The 13,387-nt window shown below is 43.2% G+C and overlaps 1 protein-coding gene across 4 annotated transcripts in view; it reads right to left on the bottom strand.

Annotated features, from left to right (window-relative positions):
• PRIMPOL (primase and DNA directed polymerase) overlaps nt 1–13,387 on the bottom strand; it is a 790,131-nt gene that overhangs the window by 268,780 nt on the left and 507,964 nt on the right. The gene's annotated exons all lie outside the window — the stretch shown is intronic.

Raw genomic sequence — 13,387 nt, 5'->3', positions numbered from 1 at the left:
GATCCTAGAACAATTTTCTTTCATTCCTGAAGAGTTCGATCTTTGTTGTTGCTAAACTTTGTTTGTTTGACCAAAGCAAAACCTCTTACAGGAACCAGCATAATGGATTTACGGTACAAACATATACTTTTCCAAATCACCATTGCTTCGAGAGATATTAGGCCCATTTCAAATCGCAATACTGAAGTCGGGACACTATTTGGCAAATTAAGTATTTTCTTCCAAAACAAGTCTTCTAAGGTTTGCCATATTTTGCTGGTAGAGGGCAAAGAAGAAAACATCAGCACCATATGTCAGAATCGGAACGACTTTCATCCTGTAAAATGTAACCACAGGTGCGATTGAGAAAAAAACATACTTTTTCAATAGAAGATGACCCTGCGCCACTAGTCCTTTATCTTTGCTCCCAAAATGGCTTCTCGCGCACTGTCTATCGAACTGATGTTTACACACATCCTCAGATATGTAGCTGACTTCACTTCGGTCAGGACTTCTTTATTCAGAAACCACAATGCTTTGTTCAAATTCTTCTTGCCTTGGCCGATTGCAGGATTAGAATGTGAGACTTTGCAGCATTAACCTTTAAACCATTTTCCAGCACATAATCCTCAAAACATATAGTTGGCGCTGGAGGCCAATTCGGGTGTGGTCAATTAAGACCAAATCATCTGCATATAGATGATGATCAAGTGATTCCCCATTGATGCCAACGGGCAGCCCTGTTTTAACCCCCTCTTAGTTACAATCAGGCCTGATAATGGTCCCCTCAAATCCAGCTTTATTTTCACTGAGGTATCAGAATAAAGTTCTTGTATAGCTTCCAGGATGTCCCATAGACGCCCCCACCTTTTCAATTCACTCCACAGTAGTCTACGATCAATCGAATAAAAGGCCTGAGGCAAATCAATGAAGGCCACATATAATTTAGTCTTCCATTGAATAGAGCCTGCGCTCGCAATAAGGTGATCAAGAAGACATTCAGAGAGGTGCACATTTCCTTGACAAATCCTGATTGGAGTATGTCAAAATGCCCTGAAGAGTTTTCCCAATCTGTAAGGTCGCTCAATAACAGTGCATCAAAAATTTTACCTATGGCGTCCAGAAGGGCGATGGGACGATACTAGCCTTCCAACATTTTTGGACCTTTTGTCAACCTTTTAATATGGGGAAATAATATCCACAGGAAATCAGTCCATCATTTTGGCTCTTCCCGAAGTAATGCATTTGCGAGACCATCAGGACCTGGGCCTTTGAGTTACTTATCTTCCTTATCAGAGTCAAGATGGTCTCCTTGTTGGTTTCAAAAGACCACTCTGAAAGGTCCCCCAAATATTTCCGACTTTGTCTTCAGTGGTGTTAAATAAAGCAGAATAGTTTTGCTCCCAGGTAGCCTCAGACACCGCATTTATTTGAAGGGCCTGTTGCGAATTGTTGAAGGAGTTTATGATCTTCCAAATCTCACCCGTTGTTAGGGAGAATTCTCTCTTTAGGCTGAATTTCCTAACCTAGTGAGTCGCCCAGCAGCTTTGCTGGATTTCTGGAGTTAGTTTTTTTCTCCTGCCAAGAGTGAGACTCTTTTTCTCCCACTCTTGGACATGATATATGGTGTTCCTTTGACTGTTAATGTGTTTTATGGGCTATGGGGTCCTTTACTCCATAGAGTCTCATGTGTTTTTCCTATGTGTGTTACACAGCACCCTCTGTGCAGTAACACAGGGGTGTCATAGTGACACCCCACCATAGACTCCATACCCTGGGACTGACTACTGTCTCCCAGGGCATGTACAGTCACCATTGGCTTTACTAGTCCCAAATTATGAACAGAAACCAGTACAAACCATCATATTGTGGACGTACTGGTCGGGGCAATTCAATTGCCCCAGGGTCTGTTAGTCGAGGGGGCACGTCTCCGTCCCCCCTGATCGAGTTTTGGCTGGTGGCAGTGGATACTACTTTTTATATTCGACCGCGAATATATCCCTATGGGATTTTCCCATTGTTCGAGGCTACCAACTTTAATTATTCAATTCTCATAGCCTCGAACATACCGCCGGTTTATTTATTTAATATGAATTCGCCGGTTGGTATTTTTTGCCAGGACTCGATTCTAAAATGGCGTTTGTGTTCTCTTCTGTGACTCTAACCCAAGTCGAGCCCTTTGTTCCACTTTTTGGCGGGCTTTTCCACAGAAGCCTCCAAAAGTGATCCCACTCTGTCTGGGTACCACAGGGGGTGTGGGAGGGGGTTTAGGCACCCTGGACTGAGTTACCTAGGTAACTCAAGTCGCACTCTTGTGTGATTGGCCCAAGTGGTGAGCCAGCCGACTCACCACTTAGCATGTTTGATTGACAGCTAGGCTGAGTGAATGGGGGTGTGCTGCATAAAAGCAGGGCTTTGGGGACTGGAACTTCAGAAGTCGCCACAGGATCTGAGAATCCGAAGAGGGAGAAGCTGAGCCGACCTACCACGACGACACCACCGGTGGAGCCCTGCGGAACCGACTCACCACTTCCGACGACAGAGAAGATCTCCCGGCTGGAGAGGCTTCTTCCCCTGACTGGTGGGCACAACCAGTTTACCTTCTTTTCTTCGCATCCCAGGACGTCTTGTGGTCGAATTGCCCGTGCCAAGCACCCCGGCAACCGGATAGCCACTTACCACTGGACCGCGAATCAAAGGACCGCTCCTTTTACCTGAGAATCCGACGAGGGAGAAGCTGAGCCGACCTACCACGACGACACCACCGGTGGAGCCCTGCGGAACCGACTCACCACTTCCGACGACAGAGAAGATCTCCCGGCTGGAGAGGCTTCTTCCCCTGACTGGTGGGCACAACCAGTTTACCTTCTTTTCTTCGCATCCCAGGACGTCTTGTGGTCGAATTGCCCGTGCCAAGCACCCCGGCAACCGGATAGCCACTTACCACTGGACCGCGAATCAAAGGACCGCTCCTTTTACCTGAGAACTCCGCGGCTGGTTTCTTCCCTGGCAGTGCAAAGGACTCAAGTCTTCCACCCCGACGAGATCCTCTCTTCCCCCGGACGAAGCACTGACTTGCATCCGCTGCCAGGAACAACTGCCCCCGCTGGAGTATTCTCACCACTTTAAGGTACCGTGTCCGCCAGGCCTCCCTTTCTAAAGATTGCTACAAGGTAATAATAATCCCTTAACCTTCTGGACTGGGCTGGCCGCCTTGACCATCTAACTGGTCCCTTTCTTTGGTCCAACTCTTTTTGAACCTTTTCAAGACTTTTGTGCACTGCAACCGTGTGACCTGGACACATTTCGTTCTGATCCTCTTAAAGTGGATCCGGCCTACTGAACTCTAACTTCACGGTTTTCCTTTGCCTTCCTCTCTTGTTGTGTTCTTGTAAAAGTGTTGGGATCTGTTTCAATTTATACTCTGCTTTTCTCTCCCTTTTAAAACGAATTATTAGAGTGCCATCTGCGTTAAGAACTCACCGGTGTCTGAAAATAAGTGGGGCTTTACTAAAGAATTGTCTAATATTCTTTTAAGGGAGTGTATATCTTTTAGTGTCCTTGTTTTTGAACGGCTTAAAATTAGTGCCTGTGTGTTTTACTAGATGTGGTTTTAAATAAATAATTATATCTCTTTTACACCAAGCTCTGGTCAGTGTTTACTTGTTTTACTGTGTTCTTCTGACCTATTGTGAATACTCTGTATACTGCCTAACTCTTCTTGAGGGAAGTCTGACTGCTCAGCCACAGCTACCAAGTGAATCTGTGTGGTACAGACTGCTACCAAGTGGGTTTACTGCCAAACACCTGTAGTCTTAAATCTTTTGCAGTGGTCCCAGAGGGAACTGCACAGGTTTCTGCCTAACACCCGTTCTTCGTTTTTCAATTTTTTGGAGCATGGATTTTAAGTCTTGTTGTAACATTTTGCTGGCTCTTGTTCTTACCCAATTTTTAAATTGCTGCCTACCGCTCCTAGTAAGATCTAATAAGGTCGGGGAGCCATTATTTTTTAGCTTCCTTGAATCTGATTTTAGTTTCTATTTTTCCACATCCAATTCATGATCTTAGCTGTGTTTCTGGACAGATGATGATCCTAGGCCTTGGTGGCTCTTCTCCACAAAAGACACCAGGAATCTTGGATAATCCACTATTGTTCCATAATCATAATCCTGTGCTTTGATTATGTGGTCAGAAAAATGATCAATAATGATATGATTTGATTTTGCATTTATAGTGCGCATATCTCAAAGAGAACTTGGCAGCTAACTGCATCTAGGTGCAGATAGTAGTATAGTGCTGGTAACTTAAAAAAGCCAATCAATCGAAACACTACGCAAACAGATACGTTTTCAGGTGTTTTTTATGGAAGATGATTATAGAATTTGTTTGACAAAGATGTATCGCCAGACAGTTCCAGGATTGAGGGCCTGCGATAGAAAAACGTCTGTTACCACAACTTGTAGTTCTAGAGGGGCAACCACCAACTGACATTTGTCCATGAAGTGCAGTGATCAGGAAGGTTTGCACTTTATGATTTTAGATAGGCAGAAGCAAGGTTGTGAATACATTTAAAAACCAAACATGGCAGTTTGAACTGTATTCGCTGCCAAATTGGGAGCCAATGAAGGCTTCTCCGAAAACCTGACCGTTTTTTTCCGAGACAATGAAAAAAAAATCAGTCGTACTGCAGAGTTCTGTGTCATCTGAAGCCTTTGGAGCTGGTATTTAGGTAAACCAATCAACAAAGCATTGTAGTAGTCCAATTTAGTGTTTATAAGAGAGCCCACCACCATAAGCGATCCTTCTCAGAAATGAGTGGAAGCAATGGTTTAAGAAGCGTCATCTGGTAATAGCACGTTTTTATTATCCGATTTACCTGCAGATTGCAACTTATGCAGGATTGCCAGATGACACCAAGATTCTTTAATCCGAGTGTAATCAGCAGCTTGTCCAAACAAGGTAGGGCAGGGCATTGAGTCCAACTCATTACTCAGTTTGTTTTGGGACCAAAAACAATAATCACCGTTTTGGAGGGATTTAATTGGAGCTTATTGTCCTGCATCCAAATTTGTATGTTCTCGGCATATTTTGATATGCGCTCAATTGCCGCCATGGGCTGTGCAAGTCTTACCCATATTTGCATATCATTCGCATAGGAATGATAACACAAATGAAACCGAGGAAAAATATCAAGTAGTGGACGTATATATAAATTGAACAATATTGGGGACAGGGACGACCACTGAGGTACTCCACAGCTTAGAGGCAGGGATTCGGACAGATATGAGCCTGCCTTAACCTGTTGCACAAGATTGCACCAAATGATGTAAACCATTGACTAGCTAGGTCCGATGTCTGTGCCATGGAAGAGAGTCTGGCTTGAAGTATATAAAAATCCACCTTATTGAAGTCCACCGACAAATCGAGCATGACCAGCATGCTGATATTGCCTTTGTGGGCAGACTCTACAATGTCATACCAGACAGTAAGTAAGGCAGTCTCAGTCCCATGACCTGCCCTAAATCCAGATTGATAATCTGGAATGTCATTTTACTACAAAAAGGATTGTAATTGTAACTATCTGTCTATCTTGGAGAAGGTTTTTGCAGTCCACAAAAGGCACGCGATAGACCGATAGTTGGCTAAAACATTTTGATCAAGAGAGGACTTCTTTAACAGTGGGATTAAGTAGGAATTATTTTGTTCAACTGGAATATGACCCTGTGCCAATGAGGTATTTACTAAATGCTGAATAGGTTTACTAAGCGCATATCCTAGTTGGATTCATCTTCAATCGATTTTTACCTTTGGGGACTTCCAGCGGTACAGGATAAAAATTCACCAGCAATTTCTCTGGGAGTGGAGCACATACATTTTACGATGTTATGATCACTAGTAATAGTTGGTAGAATTTCTAAACTAGTTACCCATGGGAGTAAACTCTCCGAAGCAAAAATAAAGTACAAAATATCGAATCCACGTTTCCATTTAATTTTTGCAGGAATATCTCCCCTAGTATTCCCGTTTAGCTGGTGTAAACTCCTCATTTTAGTTTCCACTGCCCACGCTAATCCTTTTTTTTTCTGTCTCGGAAGCCAGGGCGTTTTCAACCAATCCCTTTCCAGGGTCCAAATCAGGATATTTCATATTCAAATCGCCACAGATAATTATAACTGGGTCTGGAAGACTTTCGCAAAGATGATCAAGTAAATTCATTGTCGTATCTATGAAGGTTGTATTTTGATTCCTTTCGAGTGCCAGTAGCGGTTTTATATAATTAGCCATTCTGGATGTTTAGGTCTCACACGGGCCATTCCAACTTGGAATATTTGTATGTATGAATTTGGATTTAGCGTTACGATTATTTCTAGCACTATTCCATTTCTAATCAACGTTAGGAGACCTGAAATTGGTCTACCTTTACTTCCTTTCAGGGCCGGATTCAAATTAGATACATAACCATCTACTATAGGTGCCGTACGCAACAAAGTTTCTTGAAGACAGATGATATAATCAGCCCATTTCGATTCATAAGTGCCAGATAGATGCCCAAAACCTCTGTGTTCCAACTTCCTACTACCCCGCTGTTTTGGAAAATACGTCTTAGTTAGGATTGCCTTTTATTAAGGATTAATGCTTCTGCTATCCAATTCCAAGAGTCATTTTGTTCTGGTTCAGAATAGCCCTCCTGAAGAAGTTTGACTTCTCTAGTCGCAAAATCAGTACCCCCTATGGTGATGGAGAAAGGAGACTGAATTTGTGCCACGGTCTCCAACCTTCTCAAAAGTGTCGGGCAGCTGACTTGTGGCCTCTTTGTTGAATGAGCCGTCCCTCTCTGCTCTATTTTTCTTAGTTATGCTCCCCCTCTTGTGCTCATGTTCCTCTCTGTTTTCTTGTTTCGTGCAGTCGAAGTTTCTACCGTCATTTCAAACAAGTCAAATTGAGGGGCGTGACTTGGCGCACAATGTGAAGACATGGCCACCTGAGAGCTACCGATGATCAAGGAGAAATTGCCTATTAGGAACATGGCTCACACATTTTCACTGTTTTGTTATTTCAGTCAACGGACTTCATGATCATGTATATTCGCCCCCACGCTCTTTGGTGGGCCTTGGCAGTAGGAGCCATGTTGTTGTGTTTATTGAAGCCGTGCAGCTCCCTTGTGAAGGAACCTACTTAGGTCCAAGGTGGGCGTGACATTCGTTTTATCTCACATATGTTGGTTGTGCAGGAAGTGGTCAGACTGGTGCTAGTGGTGGTCCTCCCTGTCAGCATTTGTGCTATCTGCAATTTGTATGTACCTGCATGTGTGGCTACTTTTTGATCAGGATTTTACGGTATAGCAAATGCTTTGTTTCATATCCGCAGGGTCTACAATTGGTTGGTCCTGGAGAAAGCGGTCTATACATCTTTATCCCGCCAAAACGCCTTTGTGAATTTTCTTTCTTGGCGTAGACCTTGGATGTTTAAGAATGCAGATCTTGGTTTCATATAAGTGCATTCATATGTATTTTGTTGAACACAGTTTCATGTATTTATTAGTGCATTCATATGCATTTTGTTGAAAAAACGTACATGTATTGGAATTTATTTTTCAATTATTTTGTCACATGTCAAGGGCAGATTTTGACTGTACTTTGGATGTAGATATAGATATATTGCCAGAATAGGTTGGCAAAATGAATGCAGATTAGGCCTACAGTGGGATCGTTTTCAGTCTTTGATTTTGTTATGTGTGTTTTTCCACTTTTTGTGTGTATGTCTTCATCAATTGTATAAGGTGAATTGTATATTTATTGATTTACTTATTGTGTTGTTATTGTAAACAAAATATTTATATGTTTCATTTTTTTGTTTGTTCTTATTTATTAAATAATCATTGAATGACTGTTTTTGGCAGCATTCATGCAGTAAACAAAGTGATTGAGGACTTACGTTAGGATTAATATCCACAAAGTATGTGAATTATATAATTAATTCCTGTTGGGAACACTCTGTTGTGCTACATATTGTCTCAAGTTCCCATTGGTGATGTAGTAACTCCCTTAGTACCACACTGTTCACAGCTTGTCTGTCTGTAGGGACCACGTTATTGTTTTCCATTTAATGTTTATTTTTACACTTTGCTTTTCACGCTTGGTAGAGGGCCCCACTCCTGCCTTTCGCATCTCTCTGCATACCTCATGCACTTTGTCATAGCCCCCTTTTATCTATTTAGGGATTAGAGTTTGTGTTCTGCACCTTTTTCGGCACCCTACAGGCTGCAGCACGGCTGACAATTTCACCCTTAGCTACAATGATGATGAAATCAGAGCCATTGTAAGGGGCCCATCCTTATTTGATCCTTTGGGCTCCAATGAACAATTTCCAGCGCTTCGTCCAGTGCAGAGCTTCTGAAACTAAAGAAAAAAACTTTTAGGACAGGCAAATATCATTCCAGCAGGATTAATCGTATCTAACGAACCATGACTTTTTCTACAAGACCAAAATCAGTTATATTGCAACCAAGTGCAGTCTTGACATGATGGTACATGGCACAGCACTTAGGGGCAGCCATACAAGTAGAACTAGACGCTGCTGAACAAAACTTCTTAAGTGACACTACAATCACTTATGCCCAGGATAAGTGAAGAGAGGTGTCCAAGCAGTTTGAAGAATTCAAACTGACTACTTTGAACAAAAAAACGCCAAAATTGGCCCAGGGTATTCAAGAGTTTACATTGGAGGTCATTTACCCCTACCTCGCAGCCAATTATTTTGATATCCGTAACTCAGATCAGAATCAACAAACTGGGGGTCAAAAGACAACCGGGCATAGAGTAACGTTCTCAGACACCAGCAGTGACTCATCCGCAGATACAGGTGCAGACACAGCCTACCCATATTCACTGCCCCGAGCACCCTTCCACAGATACCCTCCTCCTTTTTAAGCAGTGGCCAGCAAACAGGGCGCAGTCCAGGCTGGGATCAACAATGTTACAACCAGCCATGGAGGCGCAGTCAGAGCTATCAGAGAACCTGCAGGAGAATGGTCTAGAGATCAACACAGAACAGACCAGACTCCCTATATTTAATTCATCTGGCCATACTTTGACAGCAGCTCAGTCCAGTGTTCTATCTAAAGGCTTGACCTTTATACCTACCACTAGTACGGATTGGTTTACAAGAGAGGTGGACGTGAGGAAGTTCCTGTGAAAAATCAGATTGAGGTCCTTCTTTCGAGATCAACAATTGCCAGAAGAAGATAGTGACACAGGTTTGCATATAGAAACCAATTACACTCCACAAGATAATGAAGTACCCAGAGACATACATACTTTTGAAAAATGTGTCCTCAGAGAACCCAGATCCATGAAAAATAAGCAGCACCACATGAGGCACAATTTGTCTAATGATGAATGAACAGCAGTACATCCACTTGCCAATAATCATCAATTGATTATCAAACCTACAGGTAAGGGGGAGGAATAGTGGTAATGAATATAGATCAGTACCACAATATGGTCATGGACCGCCTCAACATGCCTGGCAGTTATATTCAACTTCGCAAACATCCCATAGCAGACCTGAAAAAAGAGATCCAATTAATCACCCCATTTGGCTACAGAGACAGTGGAATAAGGCATTTAGGCTCCTCAATTCAAGTCAAGGGTCGGCACCATCTTTTTATGGGATTCCTAAAATTCATGAAGATGCTCAGACACCACCGGGTAGACCAATTGTAGCAGGCTGTAGCACAGTGCTCGGACCCATTTGTAAATATGTAGACCTGTTTCTGCAGCCGATCAGCCAGCAAACGGCTACCTACCTGAGGGATAGTACATCAGTGATTAAATTATTTGAAGGTAGGAATTTCGATCCAGTCAACAACATGCTGGTCACCATGGATATCCGGGCTTTATACACCTGTATCCCCAAAGATGAGGCTATCCAATGTTTTCTGGAGTTTTTACACGACACGTGGCCACTAAGAGCACCAGTAGAATTCATTTTAGTACTGACTTTGGGATCTGTTTTTTCAGCAAACTCTAGGCACGACCATGGGTGCAGCATTCGTGCCGAGTCTAGCCACGTTGTTTATAGTGGCATTTGAAGAACGTTTTGTTTTAGCGAATATCAATCCTTTCTGGCAACATATAACTATATGGCAGCGATACATTGCCACATCTGACAAGGGCCCACGTCACTACTTTATGACTTTTTGAATTGGATTAATCAATGCCATAGTAACATTGATTTTATTCTGGACACGAGTAGTCAATAAATACATTTTCAGGATTTGACAATCAAACATCAGAGTAAACTTATTTGTTCCCTTTATAAAAAACCTATGCAAAGGAACATGTTATTACATTTTACCAGCTTCCATCCAAGGAGTCAAAAAGAAAACTTACTGTATGGTCAATTTTTACGACTATGCCGTAACTGTACACTCACGTCTGACTACAATCAATATGTCAACCAAATGGCCACAAGACTCAAAGTTAGTGGATACCCGCAAAAATTAGTGTCCAAATCACTGAAAAGGGCAAGATATACACCACAAGAGACTTTGCTATAACCAAGAATGGAAACACAAGACCACAATTTGGTGTGTGCACTAATTTACAGCACTGACACCTTTGCAGTCAAAAAGCTTTTTCACAAGATTTGCCCACTGATACAATTTAATCTGCCCCATGAACCTGCACCACTATTTGCCCTCAAACGACAGAAGAATTTGAGGGACTATCTGGTGCACTCCAAACCTAAAGAGAGTAGATCTACGATTACTAGCTGTGACCTGTGACCACTCACAGGTCATTTTCCTTGCGGCACATGCTCAGTCTGTAAATTTAGCAAAAAAATCAAGTCATTTGACACTGCCGGCAGAACATGGGATCTCAGACAACATACTAACTGCAAAACACCATTTGCAGTGTTCGTATACAATGCCCGTGTGACCTGCGCTATGTGGGACAAACCACAAGACCAGTGCATATAAGAATCATTGAACACCGTTCTCGAAACAGGTGTCGTAACGGCACAGCCCCATGGTCAGTCACTATATGGAATATGGCCACTCTGCAGATGGCATATTATAGTGGGTCTTGGATACAGTCAAGAACGCTCCCAATGCATGTGCACTGTTATCCATCAAAGAAGCTAGATGGATGTTCAGACTTAACATCTTAGAGCAAGGAGTTAATGGCATCATGCCTAACTTGTGTGTCTTAGTCTCTCTCAAATGAGACCGTAACTTGATGTGCAATCTTTGTATATATCTTGCACAGTGTGCTGGGATGATTCTCTTTCTTTTTGTTATCTAGGATTTTCTTTTAAACCTTGATATTTTGTTTTAGTTCCAAGCCTGTTTTCCCGTGACTCCTGTCCATACCATTGTTAAGACTCACTTTGCGACTAATTGGTAGGAAGGCTGTCCCTTTCCAACATGGCACCTTCCTTTCCCCCTTTGGTCTGGCCGTCAAAGGTTGTTGTGAGACTTCAGTCTGTCTTTCATTTTTTGAGCCTTCTCTTTACCGAAGGCCCGTGAGCACACACCACCCATGTACGGGCAGTGTTGATTTTCAGAACACACCACATGGACCTGTTGAAAAGACGTAGGACAGGCTGCTAGTTCGGGTTAGTAGTGGTTTGAATGCTTTTCTGTTTTTTTTGGTGCTTCACCAACTGCTGCATGCCCAGGGACTGGATTTCAGTACTTGGACTTTGTCTTTAGTTGTTAGTTCAAATTGGTGCTCTGGTTCACTGTTTGTGCTCCGGAGCTGCCTTTTGAGACAGACGTTTAAGGCACGTACCGCATGCTTACACTGCCATCTGTTTTCCCCGTTTACCCGTTTCTTGTGAATGGTAGTGATTGATTCATTCTATGAAGATATTTGCTTTGCTTGTCATTTGCTCCATTTGTATTTTTCTCTTGTCTATTGTTTTTAGCACGAATATCGAAGGGTCAAGAGAGATGCTGTTGGGCCCCACCTCCGGATGTGAAACAAATACTTTGTTTCACATTCGCACGGTCCACAATTGGTTGGTCCTCAGGAAGGCAGTCTGTACCTCTTTACACTGCCGAAACACCTTTGTGAATTTACTTTCTTGGCGTAGACCTCGGATATTTAAGGATGCAGATCTTGGATTTGGATTCATATCAGTGCAAGTAGTAGAGATAGGGCGGGTAACCTCTTTTTTGTTTATGAGGGGCCTGACTCGAGAGGGGAAATATGAAAAGAACAAAAAGCAGAGTCAACGGCTACCCCTCCCTTAAACGCACAGGTATTGCTGGAAAACTGGCCGTGGGCTAGAAACTATTAAAGCTAGCCATGGATGATCACACTTACAGGCTGGTTAAATACAGATAAAACAAAGTTTATTCTAAATCAAAAGGCACATATTAAAATCACAGAGGGGCAAGTGGAGATTATTATCATCCACTATACATAAACTATGCAACCCAATACATAGTGTAGTAGGTAACAGATACAATATGGTTGTATGTACTGTAAGACATTAGCAGAAAATTTTTACTGTCAACACAATGTGCATTTCTGGTTCAGATTCAGTTTTGCAACAGATTCTCTGAATGACACAATTTGTATGGTGCTCCGAACTTTCCTAAGGACACAATTTTGGGGGGATGTTGTCAAAAAGACGTGCAGAAATGGTCTAAAAAGGTAGAATATAAAAAAGAGACTAAAAAAGTGTAAAAATGTGTGATCGGAACCCTATTTGATAAGGTGGACTTGGTTCCAACCCCGATATAGCACGTCCAAGTCTAATGTTCAGCCTTGCTCTTTTCTCTGTAGCTACCTCCAGAGCTGCTGAAATTATTACAACTGTACAAGCCACAGTTTCCAAAAATAGCTTCCCAAGACGCCTTCATTCATTCCTAGGTAGGTGCAATAAACTGCAGTTCTTTGTCCACCTTATCAAATAGGGTTCCTCCTCAACTGCAGGGCGGCAGCCACCCGCCAAGGGGAATCGGCCTTCGGCTGCCGGGTGAGCACACTGCAGCCCTAGTTCCAAGACCCTGCATTAAGGGGAGAACTGCAAAAGAGATGATTAAAACCAGAGGCCCCGGGGCGTAGGAGCTCGTTGCGGACACCCTTGGTGGGACTGCTGAGGCTGCAAGACTGGAGGGGAACTGGGCCCCTCTGACTGCGACCCCGCAGGCGTAAAACAGTGGTGGGGGCGGCGTGACCAACACCAGGAGTTGCCGGCGTCCAACAAAGCTGGGGCTCGACACCGGAACCCACACTACTTGCATGGACGGCCTGCTACGCTGGAGAGGGACCTTCACGGCCCGGACCTGCTGCAAACTCAGGGGTAGGCCTGGCCTTGGGTGACCACCACAGGGAGCTGCTCATTCCTGGTGGGAGCACGACTTGGGACACTTGGCCCCCACACCTTCACC

The sequence above is a fragment of the Ambystoma mexicanum genome, chromosome 6q (genome assembly GCF_040938575.1).
Source record: "Ambystoma mexicanum isolate Mex_15411 chromosome 6q, UKY_AmexF1_1, whole genome shotgun sequence".
NCBI lineage: Eukaryota > Metazoa > Chordata > Amphibia > Caudata > Ambystomatidae > Ambystoma > Ambystoma mexicanum.
The sequence above is the reverse complement of the archived record's forward strand: the minus strand, read 5'-3'. Positions and strand labels throughout refer to the sequence as shown.